General features: G+C 38.5%; 1 protein-coding gene across 16 annotated transcripts in view; it reads right to left on the reverse strand.

The window, feature by feature from the left end:
• Positions 1 to 24,981, reverse strand: part of CNTRL (centriolin) — a 152,378-nt gene that overhangs the window by 111,673 nt on the left and 15,724 nt on the right. For 3 of the 16 annotated variants that reach the window (XM_077143266.1, XM_077143262.1, XM_077143238.1), the window contains exons 1-2: positions 5,047 to 5,223; positions 1,722 to 1,758 (exon numbers count right to left, since the gene is read on the reverse strand). The gene's annotated coding sequence lies outside the window, so the exon portion shown is untranslated. Of the gene's footprint in view, positions 1 to 1,721; positions 1,759 to 3,981; positions 4,677 to 4,799; positions 4,864 to 5,046; positions 5,225 to 5,340; positions 5,426 to 24,981 lie in introns of those variants that run through there. The other 13 variants (XM_077143264.1, XM_077143263.1, XM_077143251.1 and 10 more) reach the window with 12 other exon arrangements.

A 24,981-nucleotide genomic window follows, 5' to 3' on the forward strand; every position in this document is an offset into this window, starting at 1 on the left:
TCATCTCCATCTACCCTCATAGCCACTTTTATCATCTCCTGCTTAGGCTAATATGATACTCTCCTAACTGGTTTCCAATCTTCCTACGCATCACCCTTAATCTACCCTCTACCTTTGACTCACTTAACTCATTAAAAAAAAAAAAGAAGTTTGATGGTTCCCACTGCCTGTAAGTCTAAACGTTTCAGCACTACACAAAGGTCTTGCCACAATCTGGCTCCAAACTTTCTGCACTAATCTCTCACACCTCCTCACTATATCTTATACTCCAGTCTTCTTTTTACTGTTCTGGGGACACATCATGGGGTTTTACACATGAAATACCCTTTTCTTGAAATGGCATCCTCTTCTCTTCCCTCTCTACCAACAAAAATGCCACTTTGTGAAGGGTTTCCAGGAACACACTTCCTTCAGGTAGGGCTAACCTTCCCTCTATTAAGAGAACACATTTCCACTGTATATTTTTGCTTGTTCAGAATATAAAATACACAAAGTGGATGGATAATGCCTTATTCATCTCTGAATTTCCAGTACCTACCTCACTGGCAGATAATGAATGTGCCTAATATTTTACAATTATAATTCAATCTGTTTAGAAACCACCCGCCCATATATATGTTGCAGTATAACATACATATAGAAAAGCACACAAAACATAAGCATACAGCTCCATAAATTTTTAGATTGTGAATATAGGCATGTAAGCACAACCCAGATAAAGAAAGAACATTAGAATATTACCTGAACCCCAGAACACCTCTTATGCCCTCTTCCAGTCATTTAAAAATAATTGCTGGTGTCAGAAGTCAGTGGTGATTACCCCACACACATAGGTAGTCAAGTCACTACTCTGACTTCTAACACCAGAGATTTAAAAATCATTTTTAGGGCGGGCCATGGTGGCTCAGCAGGCACCGTTCTCACCTGCTATGCTGGAGACCCAGGTTCGACCCATGCCCCAAAAAACAAAAAAAAAATTATTTTTTAACTTTATGTAAATGAAATCACACAGTACTATGCCTCCTTTTTATATCTACCTTCTTTTGTTTTTGATATTCATTTATGTTTGTCATGCTATTCAAAAAACATCTGATTGCTTCAACTCTCCCATGGTTACTACTGCTTATCTACAAAATCAATTTTACTGTAGTTTAGGTTTTCTAGAGGAACTAAAGCATTTTCTGACTGAAGTAACTTTTTTCAACTTCCTTTATTTTTCAGATGAGAATAAGGCCCAAAATGATATATGACTCAGTCAGTCACTATGTTAGTTAGTAGCAATGATGAGAATCATTTCTCTCAAATTAATGTGTAAATCAAATCATATAATCTAATAGAATGTAAATCCAATAACAGTAGGGATGTCATTCACTAATGTATTCCAGGCCTAGAACAGAGCCTGACAGATAGTAAATAATTAGTATTTGTTGAATGATTTAGTTAAAAAGAACATGGAACTGATAAAATGTTATTCAGTACACTGAAGAAGGAGCATCTTCATGAACAACATTAGCACTCAATACCAAGAGTACTAATTTGCAAAGTTAGATTTAGGCAAAATAGATTTTCATGATATACAATTGCTCTTACAAGTACATGTATTCTAAAATAGGTCCAAAAATAAACATTTTGCTAAAACTATAAATTTGGCAAACTTTTGGATAAAAAAATCTTGTAAGACACATAGATCTTGGGCAAGTCTACAGTAAAAATGATCCTACCTTTGCTCAGTATCTGTAATCTCCTCTGCTCACACTGCTTATAAAGAAAAGAAAAAAAAAACATTATTTTTTAGAAAAAAATTTCAGTGAAATAGAGTATTAGTTAAGTTTTCAATCTAAAGATTTTAGATCCATATATGGCTCTTAATAATTCTACCAATTCTGTGTGAATCTGTACCAGAATCTACTCCTAAATAAGAATAATACACCCAAACTTGAGAAAAAAGGCATGTGGGCAGAAAACATAAAATTTTATTTATTCCTGAGTTAAATGTAGCTTTCATAAGAGCAAGAGAATAAAAAAATAAAAGGGAGATAGAAAGGGTTTAGTTGCCACTTCTGCATATTTCTCCATCCCATACATGACAGAAAATTTTAAAGATCAGAATAGTATGTGCTATATGCTACAGATATATTTTATAGAGTTTCTTGATTAAAGAATAAAGCATTCTACATTTTCACAACAATGCAATTATTTTATACTTTGCATATTAATCTTCTCTGCAAATTTTCAAAATGCCAAAGCACCCCTAAATCCTTCATATAACATCCTAATGACCAAGACTCTTTGGATCTCACTAGATAATCATAAAGTCCTTTTCCTACCTCTCCTGATCAGTAAAATTCAGGCTCACTCACTCATAGAGTTAAAAAAAAATATTAGAGCCAAAATGGATTCCAGAAATCTAGATCAACTCCTTCCTTTTAATGAATCATAATGCCAAAGATTAAGCACTGGTTCCAAAGTCACAATGCCTTCACCAGACGTCTCAGATCCCCTCCCTACGTTGCCACAGCTCTTATAAAGCCTAGATACAGAAACAATAGATATGTATTACAATCTCATAGGGCTGCCTAACTCAGTAAACTGGGTTTAGGGATTTACTATGTTTGAAAACGGCTGGCATTTTTTAGAAATTACTGTCTGGAGCAATTTTAAGGGAGAGATGGGGATGTGGCCTGATGCTAGGATGTGGTCTGCAATCACATGAACAAAGACAAAGCAATAGGAAAGAGAAGACAGAGCTGAGAGATTGGGCTAGAGTAAGTGAAAAGGTGGGACAAAGAGAAATTTTTTTTTTATTCTCTTGCGCTTATGAAAACTACATCTCACTCAGGAATAAATAAAATTTTATGTTTTCTATCCACATAAGACAAGAGCTGGATATACATATTGAAGGTCCAGAAGGTCTTTGAGCAAAAGGAAGCCACTGGAATAAAATGATAATCAGAAACATATGGGATGGCAACAAAACACTACCCATCTCATTACTCCCAAACCTAGATCCCCAACTGCTGCAAAAATCCAGTCCATTACAGTTTAACAGTCATTGCAACCTTCACCTCTCTTCAGGCTTCCTTAACAATCCTAAGTCTTCATCTTCTTTGGCCTTCTCCAAATCAAAGCCAGACCTCAATAATCCCAAAACCTTCCATCTTTTTCCTCAACCCATCCCAATATCCAAACAGCTATCCCCATTTCTTGACCCTCATATCCATCTGTCTCTATCCCAGTATTCTGAACATTAACTCTTAATTCCATCACCATTCTATACCCACCTTAAATATCCTTACTCTTTAATATTCTCTAGTCCTTTCAAATATCTGATTCCCATTCCTCTCCAAAGTCCCTAATGTAGTCACTATTCTTTCTAAGTCAACTCCCCCATTCCATGCTGCTCATCTCTGCCTATGTCTTCTATATCCCTTCTGCTAGCTAAGTCTTCCCACAAATCCTACCCATATTTCTCTACTGTTGATTCCTGCCTTAACACTTCTGTATCCATCCTGATTTCCCAAATTGCTCACCTCTTCATCTCAGCAGATATCCCTCACATCCTACTCCATTCCAACATTCTGGCTTTCAATTATTCCCCTTCTCAAAGAAAATACTCAAACCCCTACCCATTTCTCTTCATCCCAACCTAGCTTTCTACCTACCCACCTCTCCTTTCTAACACCTGGCACCTGAATTCTTCTCCTTCCAATTAACTTGATTTTCCCTCTCCCAACTTTCTCCAATCTACTTAGATATCCTGAAACCCAAGTTTAAAATAATGTATTTTTCAGTCATTCAATGTGATTGAACAATTTCATATGCCAAGAATTGTCAATACTTAAGAGTACAAAGATGAAGACAGGGTTCCTACACTCAAGATAAACAATAAGAATATAATTCCTAATTACATGTCCCTGCACCGGGTGAGCGCCTTCATAACACTTATAACAATTAGAATGACATGGTTATTTATGAAATTTCCTGTTTCTTCCATTCTTCCACTTCTAGACTGTAAGCTACAAGACAGCAGGGAATATATTTGCCTTGTAAGGTGCACAATAAGTTTGTACTGAGTGAATGAATGAAGGACTGTTAAGCACTCTAAAGCCATTACCAAATTTAAATCTTCATAGATGATGTAAAAGATCAGAATTACTGACTTGACTTTACAATTGGCAGTGTATCATTAACAGTTAAGAATCTGTATTCTGGAACCATCAGCGTGCTTTCAACTCTTGGTTTTCTATCTATTAACTGTGTAGTATTAGACAAATTCCTTAATTTCCCTGGATCCCAATTTCCTCACGTTTAAAACGTGGATAACCTCATATAGATTATTTCAAACTGTAAATGAGTTCATACTCTAAATGAAGAATTTAGAACTGTAACTGACAGAGCACTCAAAAAATAGGTTAGCAATTCTTTTTACAAATGAGGGACATATGCTCAAAAGGGTTAAGGAACGTGGCCAAAATAAACAAGCACAAGGTGACATGTTCAAGACTTGAACTCAAGCCAGCTTGATTTCTAAATCCTCTAGTCCCTAAACCATTGTACAACACCGTCTTCGCCCTTCTCCTTTTAACATTCCGTCCCAATGTCCTAACTTTCATCTTTCTCCATGCACTGTATTCCAATACCTTGAAACCCTCCAGGACACCACCCTTTAGCCCCTTTCCTTACAGACACCTGGTGCACCCCAGTCCCTCTCCTCCTCCCCGCCACGGCTGGACCCCCATCCTTCCCGGCGCTGCACCCACCGTCCATACCTCCACACACCCTGGTCCTCCCTCCCTTACCGGCCTCGCACCCCCATTCCTGACCCCGCAAATCTCATCCAAACCTCTCTCCATCCTCCTCCCCACGCCAGTTCCGGGCCCTCCCGTTCCTCCCATCCAATCCCAATTCCCTAACACACGCCCCCGCCCCGAGTCCATCCCGGTTCGGCCCACGCCACGCTAGGTCCAGGCCCTTCCGCCTTCGCTTCCAGCCCCCACCATTCTGTCCGGACCCCGGGAAAAAGTTCCGACCCCGCCTGGCACTCACTGCCTAGGACCCGGGCCGGGCAGCCGGGCCGAGCAGCCGGGCCAGAGTATACAAGCTGGGAAACACTCCCTTCGTTCCCTTTAGGCGCCCAGCGCCGCGGCGGCCATTTTGTTGTGTTCTGCCGGTTGCTGAGGGGAAGCGCGCGCGGCATGGGCGGGGCCTATCTCGGCCATTCCCATCCCCCGGAACCTTCGGGTGGGGCGAATGACGCTTCCCGCCCCAGTTGCCGCCTCGGCCTTTGCAGCGCAGAAGGCGCCCGGGAGTTTTAGGTGCGAGGCTTCCGGCCACGCTGACCTGGTGCACTGCGGCGTCCTTGACGCCCAGGTCGCGACGCCCGCAGCTTTGGCGGTGCGAGCGCTGTGGGAGGCGAGGTATATCCCGCCACAGCCGCCGGATAAGCTGTCTCCCTTCGCTGAGGCAGGAAACTGCAGACGCTTCACGCAAGATACACAGTCACGAACCTCCCGCCTTCTGATGCTGGCCGGCAGGGCTTGGACTTGTGTGCCTCGCAGCATGCTTCTCCTTGCACGGGGTATTTCTGAGGTGAATTTCCTTCTTCGGGGACCAGAAAGGCCAGAACCTCAGACAGAATGCAGCTTGGGCTCCCGCTGCCACTCAAAGTTAAAAGTACTGAGACCGGAGAGGGAATCCGAGGCGGACAATATTGCTGTAGGACGTGGAGGTAAATAGCCTCTGGTTGTTGATAGGGAAGCTAAGGCGAGAAGCATTAAAGGAGCTTGCCTGAAGTGCTGCGTTTCGCCACATACATTCAAACCAGATACTGGATGGCAAGGAAATACAGTGAAGTTTTTTTAAATGTTATCGTTCAATACCTTCTACTCCAGCCTTCCATTTCCAAGTTATGCCCTGGACCTTACCATTACATGCTGCACCTTGTCAAAAAATCTAGAATGCAGTTATCACCTTTCCTTTCCCATAACCCTCTAATCTTAATAGCTTTCTCATTCGGAAGACTCCCATCTCTGCACAATTCTTTATTTCATTGTGACCTCCAGTGCTTTGTTCCTACCATTTTCTCCACAACCAATGCCTTCCTATCTTTATTTCCCTTCGTCAGCATAAGTTCATGGTGGAATTTAACTGGAGCTTAAAAATTCCCTCTGTCTGTACCTCAGCCTCCTTATTTATGAATAGGATAACAGTACCTACCTCCTACAGTTTTCCTAAGAGTTAAAAAAGTTAGTGCATGTGAAAGATCTGAGACCAGTATCTGGCCCATAGTAAGTTCTTAAACATTTACTCAACATCATTCAAAATGTTTTTTAATTGAGTTGTGTTATATATATTCACATACGATATAATCATCCAAAGTGTATAGTCAAGTGGTTCACGGTATCATATGCCTGTACATTCATCATCGCAATCAATTTTTGAATATTTTCATTACTACAAGAAAAATAAGAATGAAAGTAAAAATAAAAAAGAACACCCAAAACACCCTATCTCCCACATCCCCCTCTATTTTTTTTTTATCTTTTTAACTCATCTTCCATACACTGAATAAAGGGAGTGTCAGTCATAAGGTTTTCACAATTGTAGAAACAAACAAACATGGCTCAAATTTACCTGAGAAGGTTTCATAAGAGGAGTAAAATACAGAAGTGTGGGCAGGAATAAATAAGGGATGATATACCACACGGAGGCTAGAAACTAGCAAGCGTAAGAAGCCAGTATCACCTCTGCTACTGAAAAGGCAAGAAGAGGGAACTGATGCCAGAACCCAACATGAGAAAGGGACCACCTGAGATGAGCTGTGACCTTCAGTAGAGAAATGCAGACACTGCAAAACTTTAACAGTGAATGAGGTGGGGGGAATAAATACCCTAACTTACTCTCCTTCTGTCCTTCTTCTATCGGCGAAACCAAATTGGAATAGGGGAAAATGAGGACAGAGAAGTAGCTACTGGACTTAGCAATTTTGAGATTGTTGGTGACCTGGACAAAAGTAGTTTCAGTCGCAGAGTGGGGATGGAAGCCAACTTGAGTGGGTGTGCTGGTTTGAAGATGTTATATACCCCAGAAAAGTAATGTTCTTTTTCCTAGTCCAGCCTTGTGAGGGCAGACCTATTGTTTAGGGTGGAAACTTTGACTGGATTGTTTCCATGGAGATGCGACACACCTGGTTGTGGATTGGGCCTTCTGATTAAATGGAGATGTGACTCTTCCTATTCAAGGTGCATCTTAATTAGTTTACTGAAGTCTTTAAGAGAGCTCAGAGAGAGGGAAAGAGCTCAGAAGCAACATAGACACAGACATTTTGAGCTGCTAGGAGTGCTGACAGAGCAGATGCTTAGATGCATATGTTTAGAAATACAGAAGCTCCAGGAGGTACCAGGAGCTTGGAGAGCTGACAGACGCTAGACAGGAACCAGAGTCCAGTAGATGTCGCCATGGGCCTTTCCATGAGATGTTAAGCTAAGAGATGAAGCCGAGAATTTTGCCCTGGAACAGCTAAGTCAGGACTCACAAACGCTTACAGAGGAAGCACTGGAATCATAACCTGGAAGCAACGGAACCAGGAACAAGGACCAGCAGAAACTAGCCACATGCCTTCCCATGTGACAGACATTGGCCTTTCTTTGGAGTCAAGTTATCTATCTCTGGATGCCTTCATTTGGACATTTTTAAAAGCTTGGAACTGTAAACTTGTAACTTAATAAATCCCCTTTAGAAAGTCCATTTCTGGTATTTTGCATTCCGGCAGCTTTAGCAAACTAAAACAGTGGGTTTTAGGCTGAAAATGAGGTGACAAACTCTTTGAAAAGTTTTGTTGTGAAGAAAGCAAAGGATGTCTTTGGGGGCGATGTGGAGTACAGGGAAGGAGCACTCTTTTCCAGAGTTTACCAGGATTTTAACACTATTGACTTTGTTACAAAACTCAGTTTTCTCACCTTGGAATCTCTCCAACCCCTAGGACATGCCTTGTCCCCATTCTCTGGTTCTTCCCACATCTGGCCTCTTTAGGGAGCTTTCTGCCCAAACAAACCAAATCCCAGGACTCTGCCCTGCCACCTGCCTAGCTAGAAATTTGTCCTGTCCTATGCCTCTGACCTGTGAAGGGTAGGACAGTTGATAACAAGTTAGGCTGGTTTCCTCACTGTCCATCACATACACCTTATTTATTCCTGTATTGGGCCTTTGTGGCATAATTTTATTCTTGGCCTGGTGGCTTAGTCTCTTTCTCTCCCTCCCTAGCCATTTTGGCACGTCCGGTTCTTCTAAGCCTCTGAATTACAAGCCTCACCAGCGACTAGTGATGATGCAGCCTTGTCTCTCTAACCCTATTGGCCTTCTCCTTAGTCCTCCACCTACCCAACATCCTCTGCTACGGGTACACTCAGGAACAGCATCTCTATGGTCACAGTCACTCATCCGTCCTCCCTGTGTGGTTGGCTACCCTCCCCTGGAGGCCACGCCCTAACTCCGCCTCTCCTCAAACTGTATATAATCCAGGGCTCATCAAGCCTCGTGGTCTTTAGCTTCTGGCGGCCCTGGCATAAGCCTCTACCAACAATAAAGCTACCTCGCTTTATGCCTTAATTGGCTCGGCCTCCAGTCCTTTAGACCCGCAGCGAGGTCTCCTGCGTGCGCCCCTTGGACCCAGACCCCCGGCTCGAGCCCCTTTTCTGCGTGCGGCAGCATCGTCTAGCAAGCAGTGAGAAGCTGAGGAGTAGAGGGTCCCCGATAGCTTAGCGGTTGGGCAAAACCGCAGGCCTTTGCTCATGTGTTGGTTTTTTTGTATGTTAGTTTGTTGCTTAGCTCCTTTACACAAATCCAAATCCCACTCCAACTTCTATAAACTCACATGCAATTGAGTTTTTAATTCTATACTTAAAATTTTTATTTTCTTATCATTCTATGTGAAAATTTCCATTTGCCTATAATTCCACGTGAAGCACTATGGCTTACTGGAAAAGGTTTGAAAGGCTCACCTACTTAAATCTGGATCCTGGCTCTACCCTTTATTAGCTGAAGTACTAAGGCAAATTGTTTTCCCTCTTAGCCTCAGTTTTTTTTTACTGATAAATGAGAGAAATGATAACTACTCTACTGAGACATAGTGAGAATTGGCAGTAACACGTGTATAACCTGGCCCATTGTCTGAACTGAAGTACCTATTTTAAAAATTGTTTATATTATTATTAAATTTATCACCCCAATGAAATGCTAAGCTCCCTGAAGCCAGAGAATATGTCTTATATTTCCTATAGTACCCATCAGAGTTTCCTGAACTTTGCAGTTTTTAAATAATATATAGTTTAATGTTAATGAAAAAAGTTCCTCTTATTTAATCAATCACAGTTATTTGGGGGATTGTTTAAAGCTGGCATATAGCAACCAGAGACAGGCACACTATGTTTAAACTAAGACCTTGGGTAGTTCACTGACTAGAAAGTTAAGATCACATGAATTACCATAAGTAATTGCCAGTATCACAAACCGAAACGATCGATAGTCCATATGAAATTTCCTAGCTCCTTTTCAACAAATTTATGGGCTGTCGGACATAGAAGGAATCTGAGGGCTCAATCATATCATCTAGCTCAATTCTTTCAGTTGGCAATATTCTCATCTTTGAGTCCTAAAAGATGAGGTTATCTTGTTACATAGAAACAGTGAGGCTTTGGTACACTGCCAAGTTTAAAAAAGTACGACTTCTGCTCAGAAGCTGAGGTAGGGCTTAAAGGCGTTAACTGCTGGAGGCTAGACAGCAAATTCTTTCAGGGAAATCTGAGCAGCCCATTTCCTTGGCTGCCACACTGTATTTGACCACCACAGATAAAATTCTGTTGCCAAAAAGTGCATAGGGTACGTGCTGAGGGTATTGTTGCCCAAAGGTAAGGGTGCTTCTGTTATACTGAAGGAAGAGTCTCCTGAACCAAGAGCCTCTTGCCACACTGTAAATGCTAATGACTGCTAGAAGATTGCAACTATACTTTTGAAGTTTTGTCTCTCAATGTCCCATAAAACTTGAACATTCTTAGTCAGTTTTGGAGTTTTCTGTGCTCAAGCATAAATCTATTGAGGTTGAGCCCAAAGAAAGTCAAAATTACATATAATGCACTATCATCAGAACCATCCTCTCAATACCATATAGTTCAATGTGGGCCTATTTTTCTTGAACTCCTCTTAACTCTCTTCTCCTATAATTTCTTTCTGAGGACATCCTTCGTAATTAGGCCCCAAGTGGCCATCAGGCTGGCCTAGTCCAGAGAATGTTAGTATCACATTTAGGTTCCATCTGGTCCCCAAAAGGGAAAAGGGAAAGAGACAAAATTGTGATCCTAAAAGATGATCCCTTAGAAGAGAATCCCTTGGTTCAGTGGTTCTCAGCCTTGGCTGTGCATTTAATCATGTGGGAAGCTTAAAAATACAGATGCCTGTCTTCTCCACACCTGCCCCCTTACAAGGACCTTGATTTAATCAGTCCAGGGTTTGGCCTGGGCCTTAGGAGTTTTAAAAGCCCCAGAGGTACTTCTAATGTGTGGCCAATACAGAGGACTACTACTCTAGTTGAGGATAGAAACTAAAGCAAGATGTATCATTTAACAAAACCAATATGAGTTCTCCATTTCAACATATGATATCATTTGTTCAGTAAATATGGCAAATATGACTGCCCTATCTTCCAGATATGGCTATATCTTAGTAGGGAGTTCCAGACAAGTAAAATATAAAAAAGAGAACAATATATTTGTATAGGAAGTGTTGAAAGGCAGCAAGAATAGGTTTTAAGGGTGGACACAAGAAGTATCCATCCTCTTCAAAGCAGATCAAGAAAGATATCCCAGAGAATATTGTTTATAAGCTGAGATATGAGGATAACCATGAACTTGTTCATATAGTTACATGAAGAAATTTGGAAGAGCACGTTAAAGCAGAGGAATAGATTACCCATGCAAAGACCAAAGATACTTGAAGGAAAAACTTCAGAAAACCAGAAGTTCATCAGCAGGCCTGGAGCTTAGTTAGAGCAATGAAACCAAGAAGTAGGTGCTGCAGCAAAAAAGGGCTTCAAGAGCATCGTTATGCTGCTTGGGTTTCAAACAGTCAAAGCTGTAGTGCCTTGGCAGCAAGGTGAGGGAGTGTTACAGATTTTATTCTGGCTATGTAATCGTTGAGTAAAAATAGAAACTTGGATGGCGGCTTAGTAAGACGCGCGGATCTTAGTTCCTCCTCCAGAACAGCTACTAGGAGAGTAGAAATGATACAGAACAGCTCCCGGAGCCATGACAGAGATAAAAAAGACAGCGTACCCCATCCTGGAACGGCTGACTGGCTGAGAGAACCCGCTCCGGTGAGATCGCTGAGGGGCGCGGGATTCCCCGGGCCGGGGCGGCAAATGGCCGGAGTCCCTCCCTTCCTCCTTCCCGGGCCAGCTGGGACAATTGGACAGGCGGTCCCCTCAAGCCGCGGTGGCTGGCGCCCCCCCAACGCGTGGCCCCCCGGACCAACTGGGAGAATTGGATCGGAGATCCCCAGGGCGCAGAGAACGGTGACCAGGGTCCCTTCCAACCACGTGACTTCCTGGTCCGGCTGGGAATGGTGCACTCTCCCGGGCCGCGGCAGCTGGTGCCCTCCCGCCACGCTTGGCGCCCCGGGCCGACTAGGAGATTCGGACGGGCGCTCTCCCGGGCTGCGGCGGCCGGCGACCCTCCCCGCGTTCGGATCCCCGGGCCAGCTGGCACTCTTCCAAGCCGCTTCGGCTGGCAAACCTCCCCCACGGTGAGAGTTTTCCAAAGTTAAAGGACTTACAGCACCTTTTACTGGTGGGACCCACAGACAAACGTGTGCCAGGAGCGCCACCTACTGGGCAGGATAAGAAAAACAGAACCCAGAGATTTCACAGAAAAATCTTTCAACCTGTTCGGTCCAACACCCAGGGAAATCTGACTAAATGCCCAGACGCCAGCAGAAGATAACGGATCACGCTCAGAAAATTGAAAATATGGCCCAGTAAAAGAACAAACCAATAGTTCAAATGAGATACAGGAGCTGAGACAACTAATGCTGAATATACGAACAGAAATGGAAAACCTCTTCAAAAACGAAATCGATAAATTGAGGGAGGACATGAAGAAGACATGGGCTGAACAAAAAGAAGAAATAGAAAAACTGAAAAAACAAATCACAGAATTTATGGAAGTGAAGGATAAAGTAGAAAAGATGGAAAAAACAATGGATACCTACAATGATAGATTTAAAGAGACAGAAGATAGAATTAGTGATTTGGAGGATGGAACATCTGAATTCCAAAAAGAAACAGAAACTATAGGGAAAAGAATGGAAAAATTTGAACAGGGGATCAGGGAACTGAAGGACAATTTGAACCGCACAAATATACGTGTTGTGGGTGTCCCAGAAGGAGAAGAGAAGGGAAAAGGAGGAGAAAAACTAATGGAAGAAATTATCACTGAAAATTTCCCAACTCTTATGAAAGACCTAAAATTACAGATCCAAGAAATGCAGTGCACCCCAAAGAGATTAGACCCAAATAGGCATTCTCCAAGACATTTACTAGTTAGAATATCAGAGGTCAAAGAGAAAGAGAGGATCTTGAAAGCAGCAAGAGAAAAACAATCCATCACATACAAGGGAAACCCAATAAGACTATGTGTAGATTTCTCAGCACAAACCATGGAAGCTAGAAGACAGTGGGATGATATATTTAAATTCCTAAAAGAGAAAAACTGCCAACCGAGACTCCTATATCCAGCAAAATTGTCCTTCAAAAATGAGGGAGAAATTAAAACATTCTCAGACAAAAAGTCACTGAGAGAATTTGTGACCAAGAGACCAGCTTTGCAAGAAATACTAAAGGGAGCACTAGAGTCAGATACGAAAAAGACAGAAAAGAGAGGTATGGAGAAGAGTGTAGAAAGAAGGAAAGTCAGATATGATATATATAATACAAAAGGCAAAATGTTAGAGGAAAATATTATCCAAACAGTAATAACACTAAATGTTAATGGACTGAATTCCCCAATCAAAAGACATAGACTGGCAGAATGGATTAAAAAACAGGATCCTTCTATACACTGTATACAGGAAACACATCTTAGACCCAAAGATAAACATAGATTGAAAGTGAAAGGCTGGGAAAAGATATTTCATGCAAATAACAACCAGAAAAGAGCAGGAGTAGCTATACTAATATCCAACAAATTAGACTTCAAATGTAAAACAGTTAAAAGAGACAAAGAAGGATACTATCTACTAATAAAAGGAACAATTAAACAAGAAGACATAACAATCATAAATATTTATGCACTGAACCAGAATGCCCCAAAATACGTGAGCCATACACTGCAAATACTGAAAAGGGAAATAGACACATCTACCAAAATAGTTGGAGACTTCAATTCACCACTCTCATCAATGGACAGAACATCTAGACAGAGGATCAATAAAGAAATAGAGAATCTGAATATTACTATAAATGAGCCAAACTTAACAGACATTTATAGGACATTACATCCCACAACAGCAGGATACACCTTTTTCTCAAGTGCTCATGGATCATTCTCAAAGATAGACCATATGCTGGGTCACAAAGCAAGTCTTAACAAATTTAAAAAGATTGAAATTATACAAAACACTTTCTCGGATCATAAAGGAATGAAGTTGGAAATCAATAATAGGCAGAGTGCCAGAAAATTCACAAATACGTGGAGGCTCAACAACACACTCTTAAACAACCAGTGGGTCAAGGAAGAAATTGCAAGGGAAATTAGTAAATACCTCGAGGCGAATGAAAACGAAAACACAACATATCAAAACTTATGGGATGCAGCAAAGGCAGTGCTAAGAGGGAAATTTATTGCCCTAAATGCCTATATCAGAAAAGAAGAAAAGGCAAAAATGCAGGAATTAACTGTCCACTTGGAAGAACTGGAGAAAGAACAGCAAACGAATCCCAAAGCAAGCAAAAGGAAAGAAATAACAAAGATTAGAGCAGAAATAAATGAAATTGAAAACATGAAAACAATAGAGAAAATCAATAAGACCAGAAGTTGGTTCTATGAGAAAATCAATAGGATTGATGGGCCCTTAGCAAGATTGACAAAAAGAAGAAGAGAGAGGATGCAAATAAATAAGATCAGAAATGGAAGAGGAGACATAACTACTGACCTCACAGAAATAAAGGAGGTAATAACAGGATACTATGAACAACTTTACACTAATAAATACAACAATTTAGATGAAATGGACAGGTTCCTGGAAAGACATGAACAACCAACTTTGACTCAAGAAGAAATAGATTACCTCAACAAACCAATCACAAGTAAAGAAATTGAATCAGTCATTAAAAAGCTTCCTAAAAAGAAAAGTCCAGGACCAGACGGCTTCACATGTGAATTCTATCAAACATTCCAGAAAGAATTAGCACCAACTCTCCTCAAACTCTTCAAAAAAATCAAAGTGGAGGGAAAACTACCTAATTCATTCTATGAAGCCAACATCACCCTCATACCAAAACCAGGCAAAGATATTACAAAAAAAGAAAACTACAGACCAATCTCTCTAATGAATATAGATGCAAAAATCCTCAACAAAATTCTAGCAAATCGAATCCAACAACACATTAAAAGAATTATACATCATGACCAAGTAGGATTCATCCCAGGTATGCAAGGATGGTTCAACATAAGAAAATCAATTAATGTAATACACCATATCAACAAATCAAAGCAGAAAAATCACATGATCATCTCAATTGATGCAGAGAAGGCATTTGACAAGATTCAACATCCTTTCCTGTTGAAAGCACTTCAAAAGATAGGAATACAAGGGAACTTCCTTAAAATGATAGAGGGAATATATGAAAAACCCACAGGTAATATCATCCTCAATGGGGAAAAATTGAAAACTTTCCCCCTAAGATCAGGAACAAGACAAGGATGTCCATTATCACCACTATTATTCAACATTGTGTTGGAGGTTCTAGCCAGAGCAATTAGACAAGAAAAAGAAATACAAGGCATCAAAATTGGGAAGGAAGAAGTAAAACTATCACTGTTTGCAGACGATATGATACTATACGTGGAAAACCCGGAAAAATCCACAACAAAGCTACTAGAGCTAATAAATGAGTACAGCAATGTAGCAGGTTACAAGATCAACATTCAAAAATCTGTGGCATTTCTATACACTAGTAATGAACAAGCTGAGGGGGAAATCAAGAAATGAATCCCATTTACAATTGCAACTAAAAGAATGAAATACCTAGGAATAAATTTAACTAAAGACACAAAAAACCTATATAAAGAAAACTACAAAAAACTGCTAAATGAAATCACAGAAGACCTAAATAGATGGAAGGGCATACCGTGTTCATGGATTAGAAGACTAAATATAGTTAAGATGTCAATCCTACCTAAATTGATCTACAGATTCAATGCAATACCAATCAAAACCCCAACAACTTATTTTTCAGAAATAGAAAAACCAATAAGCAAATTTATCTGGAAGGGCAGGGTGCCCCGAATTGCTAAAAACATCTTGAGGAAAAAAAACGAAACTGGAGGTCTCACGCTGCCTGACTTTAAGGCATATTATGAAGCCACAGTGGTCAAAACAGCATGGTATTGGCATAAAGATAGATACATCGACCAATGGAATCGAATAGAGTGCTCAGATATAGACCCTCTCATCTATGGACATTTGATCTTTGATAAGGCAGTCAAGCCAACTCACCTGGGACAGAACAGTCTCTTCGATAAATGGTGCCTAGAGAACTGGATATCCATATGCAAAAGAATGAAAGAAGACCCATATCTCACACCTTATACAAAAGTTAACTCAAAATGGATCAAAGATCTAAACATTAGGTCTAAGACCATAAAACAGTTAGAGGAAAATGTAGGGAGATATCTTATGAAACTTACAATTGGAGGCGGTTTTATGGACCTTAAACCTAAAGCAAGAGCACTGAAGAAGGAAATAAATAAATGGGAGCTACTCAAAATTAAACACTTCTGTGCATAAAAGAAATTCATCAAGAAAGTAGAAAGACAGCCTGCACAATGGGAGACAATATTTGGAAATGACATATCAGATAAAGATCTAGTATCCAGAATTTATAAAGAGATTGTCCAACTCAACAACAAAAAGACAGCCAACCCAATTACAAAATGGGAAAAAGACTTGAACAGACACCTATCAGAAGAGGAAATACAAATGACCAAAAGGCACATGAAGAGATGCTCAATGTCCCTGGCCATTAGAGAAATGCAAATCAAAACCACAATGAGATATCATCTCACACCCACCAGAATGGCCATTATCAACAAAACAGAAAATGACAAGTGCTGGAGAGGATGCGGAGAAAGAGGCACACTTATCCACTGTTGGTGGGAATGTCAAATGGTGCAACCACTGTGGAAGGCAGTTTGGCGGTTCCTCAAAAAGCTGAATATAGAATTGCCATATGACCCAGCAATACCATTGCTGGGAATATACTCAAAGGACTTAAGGGCAAAGACACAAACGGACATTTGCACACCAATGTTTATAGCAGTGTTATTTACAATTGCAAAGAGATGGAAACAGCCAAAATGTCCATCAACAGACAAGTGGCTAAACAAACTGTGGTATATACATACGATGGAATATTATGCAGCTTTAAGACAGAATAAACTTATGAAGCATGTAATAACATGGATGGACCTAGAGAACATTATGCTGAGTGAGTCTAGCCAAAAACTAAAGGACAAATACTGTATGGTCCCACTGATGTGAACTGACATTCGAGAATAAACTTGGAATATGTCATTGGTAACAGAGTCCAGCAGGAGTTAGAAACAGGGTAAGATAATGGGTGATTGGAGCTGAAGGGATACAGACTGTGCAACAGGACTAGATACAAAAACTCAAAAATGGACAGCACAATAATACCTAATTGTAAAGTAATCATGTTAAAACACTGAATGAAGCTGCATCTGAGCTATAGGTTTTTTTTTGTGTCTGTCTGTTTGTTTGTTTGTCCTTTTTTTTGTACTATTATTATTTTTTTTATTTTTGTCTCTATATTAACATTCTATATCTTTTTCTGTTGTTTTGCTCATTCTTCTTCTAAATCGATGCAAATGTACTAAGAAATGATGATCATGCATCTATGTGATGATATTAAGTATTACTGATTGCAAAAAAAAAAAATAGAAACTTAACCTTTGACATAAAAGGACTCACCTTTGACCTAAATGTACAAGACAGATAAAATTTTTGAGTTGGGAAACAGCAAAGCAAATCTATTTATTTTGTCCCTCAGTTTAGTATATTTACTTTACAGATGTACTTTTGAAAAGATTCTTTTCCTTGTGTTCCTTTTGGTGACTTTCCAACGGCTCAAAGAAACAATCTTATCAAATTTCTACCTCAGATTTTTTCTTCATAGTACTTAAAAAAGTAAATTTTCATCAAAAGTGATAATGGTACAATAAATTATTTTAAATTAAACTAATAAGAGAAATTTTCAAAAAAACCTGAATTAAAACATATTTAATGACTTTTGCTTTAAAATTCATCACATTTTGTAAGTAGATGCAAATTAATATTAAAAAATAATGAGATGAGCAGTAGAAAAAAATTAATTGAATATGCTGCATTATAAAAATAAAAACATTGAGTAAAATATGAAATTATCTTTTCTTTGAAATTAATTGCCAGATTTAGATGTCATAGGCTAGAAATTTTAAAATATCTTTCTCAGACATGTGAATAAGATTCTGGCAATTCCCAGAAGATGGCATAATTCTTTATTAAAGAAAGAATATTAAATGTGTTTGAACTTATGCAAATTCTAAATTAGTGGATTAAGAATTAAAGTTTGTGATCCTTTCTTCACACTTCTTTCAAGATTAACTTTTCAAACTGTGAAGATTGGTGAATAACCCTGTTTCTGCTCAAAAACCTTCTTTGGTTCCTCCTAAGAGGAAAAAGGATACTTTAACCAACAGTTCTAGCCCAGTAGAGTTTTGACCTCAAAAGTATTTTGAATATTTCCAATTAATTAGTTCCATTATGTTTGTAAAGGTTAATTTTATGTGTCAATTTGGCTAGGTTATGGTGCCCAGTTTGGGCCCAATACTGGTGTACTTGTTACTGTGGATGCATTTTGTAGATGGAATCAACATTTACAATCAGTTGTCCTTAAAATAAAGGAGATTGTGCTTCATCATGTGGGTAGGCTCATCCAATTAATGGAAGATTGTAACAGCAAGAACTGACAGTTCAGTCAGAAGAATTTGTGCCTCAAGACTTTGATATCACCTTTACCAGAATTTCTATTCTGTGGTCTGCCCTATAGAATCATACTTACCAGCCCCCACAACCACAGAAGCTAATTCTTTATAATAAGCTTTATATGTATATCTATATTTTTATCTATATGTCTATATCTACATCCTATTGGTTCAGTTTCTCTGAAGAACCCTGACCCCTGACTGATACAAGGTTACTTGAAATTTCTAATTATCAATACTAGCAAATGAAAGCAATGGCACAAAGCCCTCCTGTTTTCAGACTTTACAAGTTTCCTGCCTTTTAACCAGACAGGAAATTCTTATATTTTTCGCCACTGCCATGACCATCCTTTGAGAGTTACTCATCTATACAAACATTCATTTCAAGGTGGTTTTTGACTAAGCAAACGTCTTAATCAGTTGGAAAATTGGTTTCCAGTTTTTCCATTCTAATTTTTTTTAAAGAATTACTTTCTCTGGAATTAGTTCTTTTCCATGTTAATTTTATAACAAATGTTTGATTCATTAATCAATTTTCCATTGATAAATTTTAACATCTTTATTGGGGTATAATTCCCATACCAAATAATTCACTCATTTAAAGCATACAATTCAATTGCTTTTAGTATAGTCACATAATTGTGGGACCATCACCACAATCAATTTTAGAACCTCTTCATCACACCAAAAAGAAATCCCACATCTCTTAGCCCTAATTTCTAATTCCTCCAAGCCCTAGGCAATCACTAATCTACTTTCTGACTCTGTAAATTTACCATTATCCTCTTAGCATAATGCTTTCAAGTGTCATCAGTGTCGTAACATGTGTCAGTACATTATTTCTTTTTATTGCCAAATAATAGCCTATTGTGTAGATAGATCACTTTTTTATCCATTCATCAATTGATAGACATTGAGACTGTTTCCACTTTTTGACAATTATGCTGCTATGACTATTCATTACAATTTTTGTATGGACATCTATTTTCATTTTTCTTGGGTATATACCTATGAACGGAATTACTGGGTCATGTGGTAACTCTATATTTAACCTTTTGAGGAGCTGCCAGGCTGTTTTTCAAAGCACCTGCACCATTTTACTTTTCTACCAGCAGTTATATAAGGATTCCAATTTTTCCACATCTTCATCAACACTTGTTATATTGTTATTATTATTTTATTATTATTACTATTCTGGTGGGTGTGAGTTTGTCTCTAGCTGTTGTTTTCATTTGCATTTCCCTAATGGCCAATGATTGTGATTGACATCTTTTTATGTGCTTAATTGGCCATTTGTATACCTTATTTTGAGAAAATGTCTATTCGCATCCTTTGCCTAAATGTTTTTTGCTCTTTTCCTTATTGAATTGTTAGAGTTCTTTATGTACTCTAATTACAAGTCCCTTGTCAGATATAATTTTCAAAAACTTTTTCCCATTCTGTGAATTGTCTTTTCAGTTTCTTGATGGTGTACTTTGAAGCACAAAAGTTTTAAAGTTTGATGATGTGCAGTTTATCTTATTTTTTCCTTTGTTGCTTGTGCTTTTGGTGTCACATCTAAGAAATCATTGCTTAATTCAAGGTCAAGGAGATTTACACCTTGTTTTCTTCCAAGAGTTTAATAGCTTTACCTCTTAAATTTAAGTCACTGATCCATTTTAATTTAGTTTTTGAATATGATATGGGAAAGGGTTTAACTTCAGTCTTTTGCATGCAGATATTCAGCCATACCAGACCATTTTTTGACTAGCATTCTTTTCCCATTTAGTTGCCTTTGCATGCTTTTTGAAAATCAATTGACTGTAAATTTGAGAGTTTATATTTGGACTCAATTTATTCCATCAATCTGTACGTCCATCCTCATGCCAGTATCAAACTTTCTTATTATAGCTTTGTAGTAAGTTTTGAAATCAAGAAGTGTGATGCCTCCAAAATTGTTCTGCTTTCAAGTTTGTTTGGCTATTTTGGCTTCCTTGAATGTCCGAGTAAAACTTAGGGCCAGCTTGCCAATCTTAGAAGCTAGCTGTAATTTGGAAGGAAATCACATTGAATCTATAGATAAATTTGGGGAGTATTACCATCTTGACAATATTATGTCTTCTGATCCATAAATATGGGATGTCTTTCTGTTTACTTAGGTCTTCTTGAATTTATTTCAACAGTGTTTTGCTTTTAGAACATCAGTTTTGCACTTCTTTTGTTACATGCCTAAATATTCTTTTGATTACAGTAAATGGAATTGCTTTCTTAAGTTCATTTCAGTTTGTTCATTGCTACTCTATAGAGATACAGTTGATTTTTGTATTTTGTACCATGCAACCATACTGAACTTATCTATTAGTTCTAGTTTTTTTTACTGGATTCCTTTAAGATTTTCTCCATATACAATCGTGTCATCTACAAATAGCAACAGTTTTACTTCTTTCCACTATCATTTCAGTTTGTTCATTGCTACTCTATAGAGATACAGTTGATTTTTGTATTTTGTACCATGCAACCATACTGAACTTATCTATTAGTTCTAGTTTTTTTTACTGGATTCCTTTAAGATTTTCTCCATATACAATCGTGTCATCTACAAATAGCAACAGTTTTACTTCTTTCCACTATAGATGCCTTTTATTTCTTTTTCTTGTCCTAGCCAGACCTTCAATACAGTGTTGAATAGAAGTAGTGAGAGCAGATATCCTTGTTTTGCTCCTGATCTAAGGGAGGGAAAGAAATCAATCTTTCACCATTGAATATGATATTAACTATGTTTTTTTAAATACATGCTCTTTATCAGGTTGAGGAAATTTCCTTGTATTCCTAGTTTGCTGGGTATGTTTTTGTTTTCTTCTATCATATCATGAAAAGGTGTAGAACTTTTTCAGATGTTTTTTCTACATATATTGAGATGATCACCTAGGTTTTGTCTATTTATATTGTATATTTATCGAATTTCGGATCTTAAACCAGCCTTGCGTTTCTGGGATAAATTCACAGTCAGCTGTGGTCTATAATCCTTTTCATATGCTGCTGAATTCAGTTTCCTTATATTTTGTTAGAAAATTTTTGCCTTTATATCCATAATAGATATTGATATGTCATTTTGTTTTCTTGTGATATTTTTGTCTGGCCTCATAGAATCAGTTGGGAAATGTTTTTTCCTCTTCTATTTTTTGGAAGAGTTTGTGGCGAATTGGTATATTGATTCTACTTGAAATGTAGGTAGAAGTCACCAATGAAGCCATCTGGACCTCAGCCATCAGCTTTTCTTTGTGGGTAGTTTTTAAAATGTTAATTCTATTTCTTTACTTGTTGAAAGCCTATTCAGGTAGGCTTTCTTCTTGTGTCAGCTTTGGTAGTTCACGTCTTTCTAGGTCTTTGTCCATTCCATCAAAGTTATCTAAGTTGTTGGCATATAGTTGTTCATAGTGTTATTTATAATCCATCTTATTTCTGTAAGGTTGTTGATAATGTCCACTCTTTTGCTCTGATTTTTGGTACTCTCTCTTTTTCCTTTGTCAGTGTAATTAAAAAATTGTCAATTTTGTAGATCTTCAAAGAACTAACTTTAGGATTCATTAATTTTTCTCTGTGTTTTTTTTTTCTATTCTCTATTTCCTTAATTTCCACTTTCATCCTTGTTATTTCCTTCCTTCTTCTAACTTTAGGTTTGGTTTGATCTTATTTTTCTTTGTGTCTTGAGATCTTATTTTTCTTGTGTCTAGAAAGTTAAGTTGTTGATTTGTTACATGCAGGCATTTATGGCTATAAATTTCCCTCTACCACTGCTTTAGCTGAATCCCATTGTTTTGGTATGTTGTACATTCTTTTTCATTTATCTCAAAGTATTTTCTAATTTGTCTTTGATGACCCGTTGCTTATTTAGGATTATGTTTAATTTCCATATATTTGAGAATTTCCAAAATTTCTTTCTATCAATTTCAAGTTTCACTTTATTGTGATCAGAGAACATACTACTTAAATTTATTGAGACTCGTTTGGCAGCTAAACATATGGTCTATCCTGTCGAATGTGCCATATGCACTTGAGAAGAATGTGTATTCTGCTCTTATTAGATGGAGTGTTCTCTACAAGTCTGTTAGATCCTGTGTATAGAGGCTGTTCCAGTCTTTTGTCTCCTTGTTGATCTTCTGCTTAGTTGATCTATGCATTGTTGAAAGTGAGGTGATGAAGTCTCCAACAATTATTTTTGTTTCTCCCTTCAATTTTGTCCATTTTCACTTCACATGTTTTGGGGTCCCAAATGTCAATAATGCTTTGGATTAAAAACCTTATGCTAACCCCACTTGTACAATTTTTCCTCCAATTATTCAGAAGGTAGGGGGAATCCCTAGAAGTTTCAGTATTAGAGAATGTCAAATGGTTTGTGGCTTTTTGGAGTAAAACAAATACTGTTATTAGTGTGAAATTTGGTCAGAAGCTTTTATGGACTCCAAACTTTTGTCACCGTGTTTGTGCCTGCTTGGTAGTAATGTGAGTCCACACATGGGACTAAGTACAAAATAAGAAACACAAATTGTCCTCTTGTGGCCCAAATTTTGAAAGCCCTGTGATGAGAGGTGATACAATGTTAAATATGCCCTTGAAATGAAGTTCTTTCTTTGGAAAGCTTCAGTTCTTGAGACAACTGGCCAAAAATTAAAAGTTAATTATAATCACTCTTGTCAGGGATGAAAGTGTTTTCTGTTACTTTTGGTCAGGAAATGTTCTGAGCTGGATTGATGCCAGATTATTACTTGTACCAACTGTAGTCAATAGCTCCTTTTACAATAAATCATCTTTTTTCTAGTATATTGTTATTCAGTAATTTTCCATTCACTGCCTCTGCAATATCCTACTTGATGTGGTTCAAAAATTCAGGCAGTAGTTTAAATATTAACCTACAGGCACCCATTCAGAAGAATGTCTTAAAACAGCATAAATGTCAGCAGCATCACTTCCAAGTGAATTTTCATTCATCACTAATACAATTTCATTGGTCCCAACAAATCAAATGAAGTCCAGCATTGCAGTTATGAAACCCCTGCTTAACACACTATTAAAATCTAGTGTTCTCACGGTAGCATTTTTAAAAGTTGTTGTTGTGAATGAATGTTTGACATGCCATGGTTTTATCAATTCTGCTTGCATTTTACCTTTGAGAGCAATTTCACTAACATTTTGCATAACGTACTACCTGTTCATTCTCTTGATGTAACAAAGAACATCAGAGGGGCACAAAGAAATGGCAACATCCTCAGGGTCAAAACATCAAGGTCAGAATGTCCTACTAAGTTTCTTGTTGCATATAAAAACTGAAGTCCAGATTCCTTAGTATGACATTCAAAGCTATACACAATCTGCCCTCAACCCACATTTCAACATCATTTCCCCTGCCTCACCTGATCATTGATTCATTTCTTTATTTACTTGGCAACAATTCATTGAGTGTCGAAATGTCTGTTAGGCACTGTGATAAACTCTGTGATGTATTACCTTTGTTTATGTTGAATGGTATAGACCCAGTGTATGTGCTCATAAAGATTATAGTCTAAAGGGGAAAACAGACAAGTGAAGAGGCAGTTATGAAATTCATCACCCAAACCATCAACCACACTAAATATACCTAGAGATTGTAGTTTAGTATGAGTCCATGTATGCAGTTGGGTACAGGCTGGAGGAAGCCTAAGGTAGCAATAACGTCATAGCTTCCTTGCTCATGCACTGGTCATCAATGGATCATTTCTGGCTCCAAAATTCCAAGGAAAACTTTGGCATATAGGAAACTGCCTTGGGATTTCAGATCTACTCTAGATATGATCAGCGTAGGCCTCATGACCCAGATTCAAACTGGGCCCATTCCAGGGAAGCCTCAGAATCATCTCCGTCTCTGAGATATTCCAAATGCATTTTAGGAAGACATATACTACTAATGTCATACACTCCTTAAATTTAAAATGGCTCCGTGGAAGCAGAGTCTGAGACAAGGATTCTTATGCAAGTGGTTTGTTAAGTGATTGCTTTCAGGGGAAACTTGTAAATAGTGAAGGAATCAGGATAGTGCAGGAGTAGAATCTAAGCAAAGACATGGTTTCAACTGAGTTTTAGCTTCAGCTTGATCCCTTGGGGAGCTCTGGGGCATAAGCCATACTACAAACTTGTCCCATCTTGAGGCAAGGTAGTTATTTTATCCCCAGAATCAGCCAATTATTGACTGTGGACCAATGTCGGGGAGAGAATGTAACTTCACAGGCTTTTTTGGGCAAACTGTCTTCCACCCTGGAGAAGGGTTCAATTAGGAGTCTTTAGCAGCCAACACTGACAGTATTTGGAAGATAGGTGTATAGATCCAGCAAAGGGGATCTGGTCAGGTTATCCACTGCATCTACTACATCCAGAAAGTGTGCAGGACCAGAGCAGCCTCCAAATAGTTGTGCCTGCATCCAGCATTGAAACATTTTTCTTAAGACACAGATCTTTCATTTGCGTGTCTTTTCCCCTTTAATGATCAGAATTGAGTATTTCCACTTAGAATCTCAGAATTTCTTGTGGACAATAAAAGGTTATCATTTAATTCTTAGGTTTCCTTCTTAGAAGTTCCACTTTCTGACATTAATAATTAACTTGAGGACTACTTTAACCAAAATTTTCAAGCTGATTTCAAAAAAAAAAAGGGGGGCAT

Source organism: Tamandua tetradactyla, chromosome 2 (genome assembly GCF_023851605.1).
Source record: "Tamandua tetradactyla isolate mTamTet1 chromosome 2, mTamTet1.pri, whole genome shotgun sequence".
Classification (NCBI taxonomy): Eukaryota; Metazoa; Chordata; class Mammalia; order Pilosa; family Myrmecophagidae; genus Tamandua; species Tamandua tetradactyla.